General features: G+C 39.7%; 1 pseudogene; it reads right to left on the bottom strand.

The window, feature by feature from the left end:
* Positions 1 to 202: 202 nt before the first annotated feature.
* Positions 203 to 15619, bottom strand: LOC128561932 (putative taste receptor type 2 member 33; annotated as a pseudogene).
* Between the last annotated feature and the right edge of the window lie 467 nt (positions 15620 to 16086).

Genomic DNA, 16086 nt, shown 5'->3' with positions numbered 1-16086 from the left:
TGTTTTTCATAGCCATGTGCGTGCACACACATATACACACACCCTTTTGATACAAGTGTAGGTAGAAGAACTTTTCCATTTATACCCTTGGAAGTTATTCAAATGTATACACTGTGGGAAAAACAGTAGTAAATTTAAAATATTCCCAAAACCATTAGTTTGTTTTCTACTACAGAATATGCAATGTCCCTCTTATTAATCTTTATGGAGCTGAGTGTGAGTGTTTCTTTCCTTTCACCCAGCAATTCGCCTGCCACAAAACCAAAAGAAAGGTCTGCTTTAGCTTCTGCTTCCTAAAATCAGGATGAATGAGTGGCTTGAAGAATAAATGACTCTAATAGCTTGGACAGGTTAGTTCTGTAGCCTGTTAGAATCCCAAACTAGTGTGATACTATAGACAGAAAGTAAACAACAAACAACATGTGGGAGGAGATGAAAGTTGGCAAAGTTTTTATTTGGCCTTTGGTGCTGGAATCTTGAGACATTTTGCCATAAAGCTGCATCTTCTTGAGATGTTTAAAAAGAGAACAGATAAACAGCGAAAAAGATATCAGGGACATTGTAAAGTGTGTGAAGTTTGCTGGTGTGAATCCAGTCCCATTTGAAAGGTATGCAGTGCTCTTCAACTTGATCTTCCAAGTCGCTTTTCTTTCATAATCTTTTTCCCCATACTCTCATCCACTGCAAGATGATAAAAGAAAAAGACCAAAGACCCTAATGGTGTCACCGAAACTACATTCTTAACTCTCCTCTTTAGGTAAAGAAAGATAAGGTTGGAGAAATTGGCAATATTAAACAAATAAAATATGCTGAGGCTAGTAGCAAGCCAGATGCTAAAATATTTCATTACTGCCCAGGCAACTGAAGCAATAATTCTTACCTCTACACTATATAAATCTGGATTGAACATAGCAGAATACCAATTTAATAATATTACGCAGGGCAAACCAAATCTAGAGACCAATACAGCAGTGAGAATTTGATTAGTTGAGAAGATTTTTTTTCTGTCTTGATCCAGTAAATGAAGTTCACCAATGCTATGAAGACACTGGCAAAATTTCCAAGAACAAATCTGATCACTGTTAAGATTGGAAAATGGGGTGGGAAGGGACAAGATGGCTGACTGAAGCCAGCTTTCCACAGAGGCTCCTGTCCAGAAGGAGAGTTAAAGGACAGAAATTTACCAAGTAACATGGTAGATTAGAGCTGCACCAAGACAGAAAGTAGAAGAACGCACATCAACCCTGCTGAGTGACCTGCGACCCCAAGGATAGAAAAAAAAGGTACAAAATCCATCACCAAGCGGACAGGAGTCCCATCCCCAATGAGAATGGCTCAGAGTGCCCCACAAACAAACAAGCAGAGTTCAAAGGTCCTCCCACTCCACTCCACTGGAGAGACCCTCTAAAAACTGGGCCTCCCCTAATAGGGTGCCATGGCGTTCTCCTGCCAGGCATAAAACTGTATAAAACTGTATATATTCTGTACCTACAATTCTGAGCTCCCAGCACTTCCCTCCACTCTCATTCTGAGGTCTGGAGGCCGTCTCCCCAGGAGTCCAGATTCTTGGATGATTTCTCAAGGGGTATGGATAGGGCTAGATTGCAGCTGTTCAGTGCTGATTCTGTGGCACGGAAGTGAGGACAGGATGGTCACTGAGAGGGAACCACACCGGAGCAGTGGTGCCCCAAGGCACAGAGCAGCAGCCATTTTTGGGAACAATAGGGCTCAACCCCAGATATTCCGAAGCCACATCCCCTGTCTCACTGGGCAACCAGAGTAGGCCAGGCATCTTCTCAGGTGGCAACCACCACAGAACAGGTCTGGGACGGAAACGCAGGCCCCATGAGTAAAGGGTTTGCCTGAGGTGGTACTGGCCTGGCTGGAGCACGGGGACTAGAAAAGGCACGCACAGAGCCAGGAAATTCCCAGGACGGGGCTGACCCAGAGGACCTCTTTATTGAGCCTAAGACATACCCAGCCCTCAGGGGATCATCAGCCTATAGACAAAGGAAGGCAGGAGGCTAGAATGGACAGCTAACCAAATACAAACCTGCAGGGGCAAAGACAGGGCTGGGGCGCAGGCTCTGGGAACTCAAAGCAGCTTCTCTTCTGCAGGGGAATTTAGCAGGGACAGAAACAAATTCCCACAAAGTTTTGCTGTTCTGTTCTGTCAGTAACATCAATCAGAGGCAGGGCTAGAAATGAGTGAACACCCCCCAGCCTCCATCAAGAACCCGAGGTTGTCAGGCCTCACCTCCCCCTGCTGGATAGAGGCAGAGTACAGCGGCCTGGCTGAGCAGATATAGATTTCCTTGTGATTCAGGCAGGTGCAAACCCCTGGAGTATCTGTTCACTACAGGCAACTGGGTCACAGCCCTGCGGGGCTATCAATGACTAGGTGTGACAGAGGTGCAAGATGGGGAAGGAGGCATCAACCTTCCCAGACTAATTTATTTGCTGGTGGGTCCTCCTGACTTCACAGAGCACCGGAGCAAGTCATATCTGAGTTGTCACCAGACCCCTGCCATCCAGTTGCCAGAGACCTTTTAAACTCTCCCACCTGAGACAGGTGCTCACTGAGACAACTGATTTGGACCTTTTGAACGGAGCCAATCGCCTGAGGACTATCCAAGTGGTGCCCTGGGTGTGTGGTTATAGGAAGGTTTGATTTTCCTTTTCCAATTGTTGCATGTTGGGGGCAGGGTGACTTAATTGCTGGTATTTCTCCAGAGCTGAGACTTCAACTCGGAGTAACTATTTCACTAGGGTTGGACAGAGACCAGCTGAAAACAAGACAGAATCACTTAGCCCCACCACACCAAACAGGTTCCAAGTTTCTCAAGCCATCGTGCTCTATGGGTACTCGACAAAGCTCTAGGGAGTCAAACGGTATAAAATAATCATGGGGCAGAATCAGCAGAAAAACTCTGGTAACATGAATAACTAGAATAGATCAACCCCTTTCCCCCAAGGAAAGACACGGCAGACGTAACTAAAGATCCCTTTAATAAAAAGCTGGCCAAGATGTCAGATATCGAATTCAGAATTTGGATTGCAAACAAGATTAATAGAATGGAGGAAAATTAGGGATTAGAAATTCAAGGAGCAATTCAAAAGTCTGAATTAGAAACACAAGGAGAAATTCAAAAGTTGTCTCAAGAATTTAACGAATTTAAAGACAAAAACCACCAAAGATTTTGACGCACTGAAGCAAGAATTTGCAGTCCTCAGAGATCTGAAAAATACATAGAATCCCTAAGTAACAGAGTGGAGCAAGCAGAAGAAAGGATTTCTGACGTTGAAGACAAAGCTTTTGAATGCTCCCAAACTCTCAAAGAGGAAGAAAAATGGAGAGCAAAAATGGATCATTCTCTCAGATAGCTCTGGGATAATTCTAAGAAGGCTAATATCCGGCTCATTGGAATTCCTGAAAGTGATGAAGTGGCCTCGCCAGGCACAGAGGTCCTTCTCCATGAAATTATGAAAGAGAATTTTCCAGACATACCAAGAGATTCTGAAATTCAGATAGCAGACAGTTTCAGAACCCCAGACGAATGAATCTGAATAAGACATCCCCCAGGCATATCATAATTAACTTCACTAAAGTTAATATGAAGGAGAAAATTCTGAAAGCAGCCAGAAGTAAGAAAAACATTACCTACAAAGGGAAGAATAATAGAATGACTGCAGATCTCTCTGCTGAATCTTTTCAAGCCAGAAGAGGGTGGGCATCAACTTTTAATCTCCTAAGACAAAATAACTTTCAACCCCAGATCCTATACCCAGCTAAACTGAGTTTTATTTATGATGGAGAAATTAAATACTTTAATGACATTCATATGTTGAAGAAATTTGCCATAACCAAACCACCTCTTCAGGATATTCTCAGATCTATTCTCCATAATGACCAGCCCAATCCTCTACTACAAAAGCAAACTCACTCAGAAACTTTTGATCAAACTCCAACTTCCACTGTGGCAAAAAGATTAAAAATGTCGACTGGACTTTCAAAAAACTAGATACCCAAAATTTTACCAGACTTTCCAATATTCTCCATTAATGTGAACAGCTTAAACTGTCCTCTAAAGATGCACAGGATAGCTGACTGGATACAAAAACTCAGGCCAGATATTTGCTGCATACAAGAGTCACATCTTACCTCAACAGATAAATATAGACTCTGTGAAAGGATGAAAGGGTGAAAGGATGGTCATCCATATTTCAGGCAAATGGTAATCAGAAAAAAGCAGGTGTTGCAATTCTATTTGCAGACACAATAGACTTTAAACCAACAAAAGTAAGGAAGGATAATCATGGTCACTTCATATTTGTTAAGGGTAATACTCAATGTGATGAGATTTCAATTATTAATATTTATGCACCCAACCAGAATGCACCTCATTTTATAAGAGAAACTAACAGAAATGAGCAACTTGATTTCCTCCAGCTCCATAATAGTCAGAGATTTCAACACTCCTTTGGCAGTGTTGGATCGATCCTCCAATAAGAAGCTGAGCAAAGAAATTATAGATTTAAACCTAACCATCTAACATTTGTATTTAGCAGACATCTACAGAACATTTCATCCCAACAAAACTGAATACACCTACTTCTCTTCAGCCCACAGAACACATTCCAAAGTCGATCACATCTTAGGTCACAAGTCTAACCTCAGTAAATTTAAAGGAATAGAAATTATTCCTTGCTGGGCAGCGCCTGTGGCTCAGTGAGTAGGGCGCCGGCCCCATATGCTGAGGGTGGCAGGTTCAAGCCCAGCCCCGGCCAAACTGCAACCAAAAATAGCCGGGCGTTGTGGCGGGCGCCTGTAGTCCCAGCTGCTTGGGAGGCTGAGGCAAGAGAATCGCGTAAGCCCAAGAGTTAGAGAGTTAGAGGTTGCTGTGAGCTGTGTCACGCCACGGCACTCTACCGAGGGCGGTACAGTGAAACTCTGTCTCTACAAAAAAAAAAAAAAAAAAAGAAATTATTCCTTGCATCTTCTCAGACCACCATGGAATAAAAGTTGAGCTCAGTAACAACAGGAATCTGCATACTCATGCAAAAACATGGAAGTTAAATAACCTTATGCTGAATGATAGCTGGGTCAGAGATGAGAATAAGAAAAAAATTGCCAAATTTTTGGAACAAAACGACAATGAAGACATGAATAATCAGAACCCCTGGGATACCACAAAGGCAGTGATAAGAGGGAAATTTATACCACTGCAAGGCTTCCTCAAGAGAACGGGAAGAGAGGAAGCTAACAACTTAATGGGACATCTCAAGCAACTGGAAAAGGAAGAACATTCCAACCCCAAACCCAGTAGAAGAAAAGAAATAACCAAAATTAGAGCAGAATTAAATGAAATTGAAAATAAAGGAATTATACAACAGATCAATAAATCAAAAAGTTGGTTTATTGAAAAGGTGAATAAAATAGATAAACTTTTGGCTAACCTAACCAGGAAAAAAAGAGTAAAATCTCTAATCTCATTGATCAGAAATGACAAAGACGAAATAACAACAGACTCCTCAGAAATCCAAAAAATCCTTAATGAATATTACAAGAAACTTTATTCTCAGAAATATGAAAATCTGAAGGAAATTGACCAATACTTGGAAGCACATCACCTTCCAAGACTTAGCCAGAATCAAGTGGAAATGTTGAACAGACCTATATCAAGTTCTGAAATATCATCAACCATAGAAAATCTCCCGAAAAAGAAAAGCCTGGGACCAGATGGCTTCATGTCAGAATTCTACCAAACCTTTCAAGAGGAACTAGTACCTATATTACTCAACCTGTTCCAAAATGTAGAAAAAGAAGGAAGACTTCTCAACACGTTCTATGAAGCAAACATCACCCTGATTTCCTAACCAGAAAAAGAACGAACAAGAAAAGAAAATTATAGACCAATATCACTAATGAATATAGATGCAAAAATATTCAACAAGATTCAATCCTAACAAACAGAATCCAGCAACACATCCAACAAATTATACATTATGACCAAGTCGGTTTTATTCAAGGGTCGCAAGGCTGGTTCAATATATGTAAATCTATAAGTATAATTCAGCACATAAAAAATTAAAAAACAAAGACCATATGATTCTCTCAATTGATGCAGAAAAAGCTTTTGATAATATCCAACATCACTTCATGATCAGAACACTTAAGAAAATTGGTATAGAAGGGACATTTCTTAAACTGATAGAGGCCTTCTACAGCAAACCCACAACCAATATCATATTGAATGGAGTTGAATTGAAATCATTTCTACTCAGATCAGGAACCAGACAAGGCTGTCCATTGTCTCCATTGCTCTTTAACTGCAATGGAAGTTTTAACCATCACAATTAGGGAAAAAAAGGCAATCAAGGGTATTCACATAGGGTCAGAAGAGATCAAACTTTTGCTCTTCGCAGATGATATGATTGTATATCTGGAAAACACCAGGGATTCTACTACAAAACTCTTAGACATGATCAAGGAATACAGCAGGGTCTCAGGTTACAAACTCAACATTCATAAATCGGTAGCCTTTATACATACCAACAATAGTCAAGCTAAAAAAAATTTAAGGACTCTATTACATTCACAATAGTGCCAAAGAAGATGAAATATTTGGGAGTTTATCTAACAAAGGATGTGAAAGATCTCTATAAAGAGAACTATGAAACTCTAAGAAAAGAAATAGCTGAAAATGTTAACAAATGGAAAAACATACCATGCTCATGGCTGGGAAGAATCAACATTGTTAAAATGTCCATACTACCCAAAGCAATATACAATTTTAGTGCAATCCCTATTCAAGCTCCACTGCCATACTTTAAAGATCTTTAAAAAATAATACTTTGTTTTATATGGAATAAAAAAAAACCTCGAATAGCCAAGACATTACTCAGAAATAAAAACAAAGCAGGAGGAATCACACTACAGGACCTCAGACTATACAATAAATCGATAGTGATCAAAACAGCATGGTACTGGCACAAAAACAGAGAGATAGATGTCTGGAACAGAATAGAGAACCAAGAGATGAATCCAGCTACTTACCGTTATTTGATCTTTGACAAGCCAATTAAAAACATTCAGTGGGGAGAAGATTCCCTATTTAACAGATGGTGCTGGGTGAACTGCCTGGTGACCTGTAGAAGACTGAAACTGGACCCGCACCTTTCACCATTAACTAAGATAGACTCTCACTGGATTCAAGATTTAAACTTAAGACATGAAACTATAAAAATACTAGAAGAGAGTGCAGGGAAAACCCTTCAAGATATCAGTCTGGGCGAGTATTTTATGAGAAGGACCACCCGGACAATTGAAGCAGCTTCAAAAATACACTACTGGGACCTGATCAAACAAAAAGCTTCTGGACAGCCAAGAATACAAAAATTAAAGCAAGCAAACAGCCCTCAGAATGGGAGAAGATATTTGCAGGTTATGTCTCCAACAAAGGTTTAATAACCAGAATCCACAGATAACTCAAACGTATAAGCAAGAAAAGAACAAGTGATCCCATTGTAGACTGGGCAAGGGACTTGAAGAGAAACTTCTCTGAAGTAGACAGGTGCACGGCCTACAGACACATGAAAAAAATCTCATCATCTTTAATCATCAGAGCAATGCAAAACAAAACTACTTTGAGATGTCATCTAACTCCAGTAAGATTAGCCCATATCACAAAATCCCAAGACCAGAGATGTTGGTGTGGATGTGGAGAAAAGGGAAAAAAGAAGACAGCAATAGCCATGTGGGATCATCCTGTATTTGCTATTAGCATACTGATGACTTAATATGTCATTCATTGTATTCATATAATAATAAATTTCCACTAGATAACTTTAAAAAAAAAGGAAATGGAGATGAAAGAACAGGAAAGAAGCTAGGCTTCTCTAAATACACTTTGTTTTGAAGTTTTCCTGTTCTATGAGAATTTATTAAAAGAATCACAAACAAAATTAAAACAAAATGAAAGAAATATTAACCCCTATGCATAAAAAATAACACAAAGGAACTGTTTCTGGTTAAACTAAGAAGAGAAACTGCTTCAAATGATCTTACAACAACATGATAATTTAACTTTTTGTCTCCAGTAGGATGAATGCTAAAATAAATATTAAATTGTTTTAATAATTATGATGCTAGAATAACCTAAGTCTAGTTAGTTTGAAACTACTACACACAGAGATGCAAATAAATAATTACGTTAATATTGTATTGTTAGTGGCCAAGATGTTCAGCATAAGAAAAAAGGAAATAAACATAAAATTTGAATTGGAAATAATTGACATGAGCTTATGAAAAATTTTTTGTTGTTTGGGATTCATTGAGGTACAAAGAATTAGGTTACACTGATTGAGGTTGTTAGGTAAAGTCCCTCTTGCAATTGTGTCCCACCCCCAAGAGGTGTCCCATATACTGTGACCTCCCCATCCCCCTCCCTCCTTCCCTCTCCCCATTTCCCTCATTCCCCTACTTGACCCTTTGTATTAGATCATCTACTGCCTTCAATATTAGAATTTAGTACATTGGATTCTTGCTTCTGCACTCTTGTGATGCTTGACTAAGAAGAATGTATTATACCTCCATCCAGGTTAATACAAAAGATGTAAAGTCTCTATCTTTTTTAATGGCTGAATAGTATTCCATGATATACATGTACCACAGCTTATTAATCCATTCCTAGGTTAGTGAACATTTAGGCTGTTTCCACATTTTGGTGATTTTAAATTGAACTGTGATAAACAGTCTAGTGCAGATGTCCTTATGATAAAAGGATTTTTTTTTTCTTCTGGGGAGATGGCCAATAATGGGATTGCAGGATCAAATGGGAGGTCTATTTGGAATTCTATGAGGATTCTCCATACTTCCTCCCAGAAAGGCTGTATTGGTTTGCAGTCCCACCAGCAGGGTAAAAGTGTCCCCTTCTCTTAACATCCACACCAGCACCTGCATCTTTGAGACTTTGTGATGTGGGCTATTCTCACTGTGGTTAGGTGGTATCTTAGGGTGGTTTTGATTTGCATTTCTCTAATGATCAGGGATGCTGAACATTTTTTCAAATATTTGTTAGCCATTCATCTGTCTTTGTTAGAGAAGGTTCTATTCATATCTCTTTCCCAAAGGTACATGGAATTGTTTACTCTTTTTCTGTTTATTAATTTGAGTTTTCTATACATTCTAGTTATCAACCCTTTGTCAGCTTGACACCCTGAAAATATCTTTTCCCATTCTAAAGTCTATCTTTTTGCTTTACTTGTTGTGTCCTTAGCTGTGTAGAAGCTTTTTAATTTAATTAAGTCCCATTTGTCAATTTTTGTTGTTGTTGCGATGGCCACTGAAGTCTTTGTTATAAAATCTTTCCCCAGTCTAACATCATCAAGAGATTTTCCTACACTTTCTTCTAAGATTTTTATTATTTCATGTCTTAGATTTAAGTCTCTTATCCATCTTGAATTAATTTTTGTATGTGGTGAAAGGTGTGGGTCAAGTTTTATTCTTTTACATGTGGTTATCCAGTCCTCCCAACACCATTTGTTGAATAGGGATTCTATTCTCCACTGTATGCTTTTGTTTGGTTTATCAAAGATCAGATGGCAAGTAGAGACTGGTTTCATCTCTTGGTTTTCTATTCTGTTCCACATGTCCATGTCTCTATTTTTGTTCTAATGCCATGCTGTTTTGGTCACTGTGAACCTATAATATAGTCTGTAGTATAGGCTGGTAGTGTGATGCCTCTGGCTTTGTTTTTATTGCTAAGAATACCCTTAGCTAGCTCGGCACCTGTAGCTCAAGCAGCCAGGATGCCAGCCACATACACCAGAGGTGGGTTTGAGCCCAACCTGGGCCTGCCAAACAGCAATGACAACTACAGCCAAAAAATAGCTGAGCATTGTGGTGGGCACCTATAGTCCCTGCTACTTGGAGGCTGAGGCAGGAGAATCACTTAAGCCCAAAGAGTTTGAATTTGCTCTGAGCTTTGACAGTACAGCACTCTACAGAGGGTGACATAGTGATACTTTGTCTCAAAAAAAAAAAAATGAATACCCTTAGTTATATGGGGGTTTTTCTGGTTCCATACAAAATGAAGTACTATTTTTTACAGTTCTTCAAAATATGATATTGGTATTTTAATGAGAATTGCATTGAATCTGTAGATTGCTTTGGGTAGAATAGACATTTTGACAATGTTGATTCTTCCCAGCCAAGAGCATGGTATGTTCTTCCTCTTGTTTGTGTCTTTTGCAGTTTCTTGTCTTAGAGTTTCATAATTCCCTTTGAAAAGATCTTTCACCTCTTTTGTTAGGTATATTCATAAGTATTTCATTTTCTATGAAGGTGCTGTGAAAGGAATTGTGTCCTTGATTTGCCTCTCAACTCAGCTCTTACTGGGATATACAAAGTCTACTGGCTTGTGGACATTGATTTTATACCCTAAGACATTATTGTATTTTCTGATGACTTCCAGTTTTGTGGTTGAATCTCTGGGATTTTCTAAGTATAAGATCATATTATCAGCAAAGAGGGAGATTTTGACCTCCTCTGCTCCCACTTGGATGCCCTTTATATCCTTCTCTTGCCTGATTGCATTGGCTAGAACTTTCAGAACAACGTTAAATAATAGTGGCAATAGTGGACATCCTTGTCTTGTTCCAGTTCTAAGTAGAAAAGCTTTCAATTTTATACCATTCAGTATGATGTCAGCTGTGGGTTTGTCATAGATGGCTTCAATCAGATTAAGAAATATGCTACCTGTGCCTATTTTCTTAAGTGTTCTTGTTATAAAAGGATGCTGAAATTTGTCAAATGCTTTTTCTGCATTTATAGAATTCCACCATACTTATCAATTATCTCAGTAAATGTTAATGGCTTGAATTCCCCACTGAAGAGGCCTAGGCTGGCTATTTTTTGGATTAAAAAAACACAAGCCATCCATTTGCCATCTGTAGGAAACACACCTAGCCTCGAAGGACAAATTAAAACTCAGGGCTAAGTGATAGAAGACAATTTTTCAGGCAAATGGAAATCAGAAGAAAGGTTGCAATCATATTTTCAGATACATGTGGATTTAAAGCAACTAAAGTCAAAAAAGATAATTATGGAATTTTTTAAATCTGATCTCATAGTTCAAGCATAGAAGAAATGTATTAAAGAGTATCAGAGAGTCATGAAAGGTCTGCAGAAGTAGATTCAAAGATAAGCATGTAGACACAATGTGCATCAGATATTTTTTAGATACTACACCATCCCCAAGTTTTCTGAGCTCTCTCCCTTACCACAGGGACATAAAAGCTGGAAATATCGGGCGGTGCCTGTGCTTCAGTAAGTAGGGCACCAGCCCCATATACCGAGGGTGGCAGGTTCAAACCCGGCCCCAGCCAACCGCAACAAAAAATAGCTGGGCATTGTGGCGGGCGGGCACCTGTAATCCCAGCTATTCAGGAGGTTGAAGCAAGAGAATCGCCTAAGCCCAAGAGCTGGAGGTTGCTGTGAGCTGTGATGCCACAGCACTCTACCAAGGGCGACAAAGTGAGACTCTGTCTCTAAAAAAAAAAAAAAAAGCTGGAAATATTTCCCAGACACCCTGGCCAATTAAATTTCCCCCCAAAGGACACTTTGAGGTAAAGCCATTATTTCTTGAGCATGGAAATAGACAGGAGCACAGGTATCTACAGACTACAGCAGAAGGTTTACACAGGTACAAGCATACTCTTTAGGAATCACACACTGGGGTTAAGAGGTACCTGGTATCATAAGTAGCTCTGATGATTACTTTTATGTGTCAACTTGACTGGGTTAAAACAAATCCAAATAACTGCTAAAATAATTATTTGGGGGGTGTCTATAAAGACGTTCTAGAAACGTTGAGCATTGGAATTAGTAGACTGAGTGAAGAACTTCCTTCACTAACATGGGAGGGCCTCATCTGATTTACTGAGGAGGCCAAAGGAATAAAAAGGTACAAGAAGGGCAAATTTGCTCTCTCTTCTTGAGTTAGGACATCTATCTTCTCCTGTCCTGTATCAGAGCTCCTCGCTCTTGGGCCTTCGGACTCCTGGACTTACACCAGTGGCCTCCTAATTCTCAGGCCCTTGGCCACAGAGTGTTACACCACTGGCTATTATCATGGGACTTCTCAGCCTCCATTATCACTGGAACTAATTCCCCTTCTATACATAGTCTCACTTCCTCCAAAGACTCCAAATATTGGGATAGCTTCTAATTCCCTGATTCAACTTCTAATTCCAAACATGTAGAATGTCTTCTGTTGTTTACTTAGTCCCAATTGAGGCATCTCTTTAAAAGGAAAAAAAAAAAAAGAAAAGGCATGCTTCTTTCTTTTGTAAATTAGCTTTATTGAAATATAATTTATGTAAATTCTATGAATGGCCCATTTTAATTTTACAGTATGACTTTTGACAAATTATACAGTATTTTTCTCCACATCCACGCCAACATCTCTGGTCTTAAGATTTTGTGATATAGGCTAGTCTCATTGGAGTTAGATGATATCTCAAAGTAGTTTTGATTTGCATTTCTCTGATGATTAAAGATGATGAGCATTTTTTCATATGTCTGAAGGCCGTGCGCCTGTCACTTCTGCACTGCTGGTGGGAATGCAAATTAATACATTCCTTTTGGAAAGATATATGGAGAACACTCAGAGATCTAAAAATAGATCTGCCATTCAATCCTGTAATTCCTCTGCTGGGCATATACCCAGAAGACCAAAAATCACAACATAACAAAGATATTTGTACCAGAATGTTTATTGCAGCCCAATTCATAATAGCTAAGTCATGGGAAAAGCCCAAGTGCCCATCAATCCACGAATGGATTAATAAATTGTGGTATATGTATACCATGGAATACTATGCAGCCTTAAAGAAAGAAGGAGACTTTACCTCTTTCATGTTTACATGGATGGAGCTGGAACATATTCTTCTTAGTAAAGTATCCCAAGAATGGAAGAAAAAGTACCCAATGTACACAGCCCTACTATGAAACTAATTTGGGACTCTCACATGAAAGCTATAACCCAGCTACAACTTAACAATAGGGGGAAGTGGGAAAGGGGGGTGGGTGGGTAGAGGGAGGGGGATCGGTGGGATCACACCTGTGGTGCATATTACAGGGGTATTTGTGAAACTTGCTAAATGTAGAATGTAAATGTTTTGGCACAGTAAGAGATAACGCCGGAAAGGCTATGTTAACCACTGTGATAAAAATGTGTCAAATGGTTTATGAAGTGAGTGTATGATGCCCCATGATCATATCAATGTATACAGTTATGATTTAATAAAAAAAAAATGACAAAAAAAAATTATACAGTATTGTAATTACCACAATCAAGATATAGAACATTTCTATTACCTCAAAAACATTCCGGGCAGCACCTGTGGCTCAAAGGAGTAGGGTGCCAGCCCCATATGCCGGAGGTGGCGGATTCAAATGCAGCCCCAGCCAAAACACACACACACACACACAAAAAAAACATTCCTTGATGTTCCCTCACTCCTTTGTAGTGCATTCCTCCCGGAGGTCCCTGATGATCACTAATGTATTTGCTGTCATATTTTTTTTTCTTTCTAGAATATTATAGTATAAATGGCACAAATGGCACCATGTTTGCTTTTCTGTTTGCACTTAACAGAACACTTCTATAGTCATCTATGTTGTCACATAGTTTACTTTTTCATTGCTGAGTAGTATCCAACTGTATAGATGTTTTCATTTAAGAACTGACAGGTTTAACAGAATCGTTAACTATAAGAAACTATCAAACTCTTATCCAAAGAGACTGTGCCACTTTGCATCTGCCCCAGTAACATATGAGGATTACAGTCACCCCACATCCTCACCAATTAGTATTTTCAGTCTTCTAATTTTCACTGTCACTCTTTTTTCATTTTTCTCTTTATGTTTCAGTTTCAGAAGTTCTTACTGATCTACCTTCAATATCACTGATCCTTCCCCCCCCCCTTTTTTTTAAGTGATGGGACTCTGTTGCCCATCTTGGAGTACAGGAGTGCAATCATAGTTCACTGTAGCCTACTCCTGGGCTCAAGCAATCCTTGAGCACCAGTCTCTTGAGCTGCTGAGACTACAGTATGCATCACTAGGTCCAGCTAACTTTCTTTCACTTTTTTAGAGACAGGGTCTCCTGTGTTACCCAGGCTGGTCTCAAAATCTCAGCCTCAACCAATGACTCAGCCTCCTCAGTTTCTGGGATTATAGGCATGAGCCAGTGTGCCCAGCACTATCACGGAGTCTTTCTTCAGTGTGTTGATGAATGGTCAAAGGAATCTTTCATCTCCAACACCACGTTTTTCATTTCTAGCTTTTTATACAGTTCCCATCTCTCTGCTAAGATTTTCTGTTTATGCATGTTATTTACCTTTTCCCCCAGATTTTTAACATTATTAATCATTATTATTTTTAAAGCCTCTAATCATTACAACCTCTGTGCCACTGTTTTAACAATGGCTGGTATTTTGCATGTGTGTCTGCCCTTAGGTTCAAACTGCTCCAGTGGTGGAATGCCACCACTTTGTGTTAAGGTGAGGACCAGAATGCTAAAGGAGTTCAGTGCTCAGATTCAGCTTCAGGAGTCCACACGTGCACCATTTCTTCCCACACTCTTGCTGCTCTCCCCAAAACATACTCATATTGCTTGCCACTCACTCACTGCAAAATTCAAGGTAGAGCAATGGAATTTGTTCTCTTCCTCAAGCACCTGCCCATATGGTACATCCGCTATATATCTTTACCTCAGATGGGGGGATTCGTTAGTGTTCCAACCACCCACACAACAAGCAAAAAACTTCCTCCTAGAATCAGTGTAGGAACCTGGTTAAAAGCAGATTTCCTTTTCCTCCACCAGTGGTAACAGAGGGCTTTTACCTAGTGTCAGTATTGGAGTCCACGGCAGGTAGCCTTCCTATTCCTCCTGAATGTCAGCCTAAATTTATCAGTAAAGGGTCTTGGCATTGGCATCATCAGATTAACTGGCCCCCTCCAGCAGCAGGTGCCTTTGCCTAGTGTCCAGAGTTCACAGTGGGTATATTTTGTGCCCTTCCTAAGTAGCAGATGGCTTCTATTGTCAGTGTGGGGCAGAGCAAGTGAGTTTCAGCAGACCTCTAACATGTTTCAGTGGAGATCCAGGGGTGCAGGCAGGTTTCTTACCCTTCCCCTGGTGCCAATCAGCCTGATATCAGAGCAGGGACCAAGTTATTGCGATTTCCTGCCCCTCACTCAGCAGAAAGTAGGTTTTGCTTAATAAAGATCCAGAACATAAGCAGTCTTCTTGCTCATCCCCCAGCACTGGCCAACAAACACCTGTTACTGATGCACAGTCCAGAGTGCAAATGGGGTTTCCAGTTTTCTATTGTTCTACCTTCAGACTTAAGACTATATTCCCCTGTATTTCATATTCCTATTGATGCTATAACAAATTGCCACAAATTTGGTGATTTAAATGCCACAAGTTAATTATCTATAGTTCTATAGATCAAAAATCAAGGTGTCAGCAGGGTCATATTGTTTTCTGAGGCTCTAGGTGAGAATCCATTTCCTTACCATTCCCAACTTCTAGAAACTACCTGCAGACATGGCTCAGGGAGTCCTTTCCATCTTCAAAATCAGAAGTGTTGCATCCCTCTAACCTTTCGTCCATTGACACACCCTTTTCTTTCACTCAGAAAGAATCTCTGCTTTTAAGGGCTCATATGATTAGAACAGACCCACCTAAATAATCCAGAAAATCTTCTATCTCATGAAGCATATCCTTAATCACATATGCAAAGTCCTTATAACAATGCAAGGTTAGCATATTAACAAGTTAAAAAGATTAGACTATGGACATCTTTGGGAGACCATTATTCTGCCTACCATTCCATGTACAATAAAGGGGGCCTTCTTATGCCTCCTGCTCTGACCCCTATCTTGCAACACACTTGGTAGAGAGGCTTAGAGAAAGGAGCTAGCAATTACTGATCACTCTTGGATCTGAGTCTCCCAGGCACTCTAAACTGTCACACTAAACTACAACTGAGTTTTTGTAAAAATTGGTTCAAATT

Source organism: Nycticebus coucang, chromosome 12 (assembly GCF_027406575.1).
Source record: "Nycticebus coucang isolate mNycCou1 chromosome 12, mNycCou1.pri, whole genome shotgun sequence".
NCBI classification, from domain to species: domain Eukaryota; kingdom Metazoa; phylum Chordata; class Mammalia; order Primates; family Lorisidae; genus Nycticebus; species Nycticebus coucang.
This window is presented reverse-complemented; position numbering and strand designations above follow the sequence as displayed.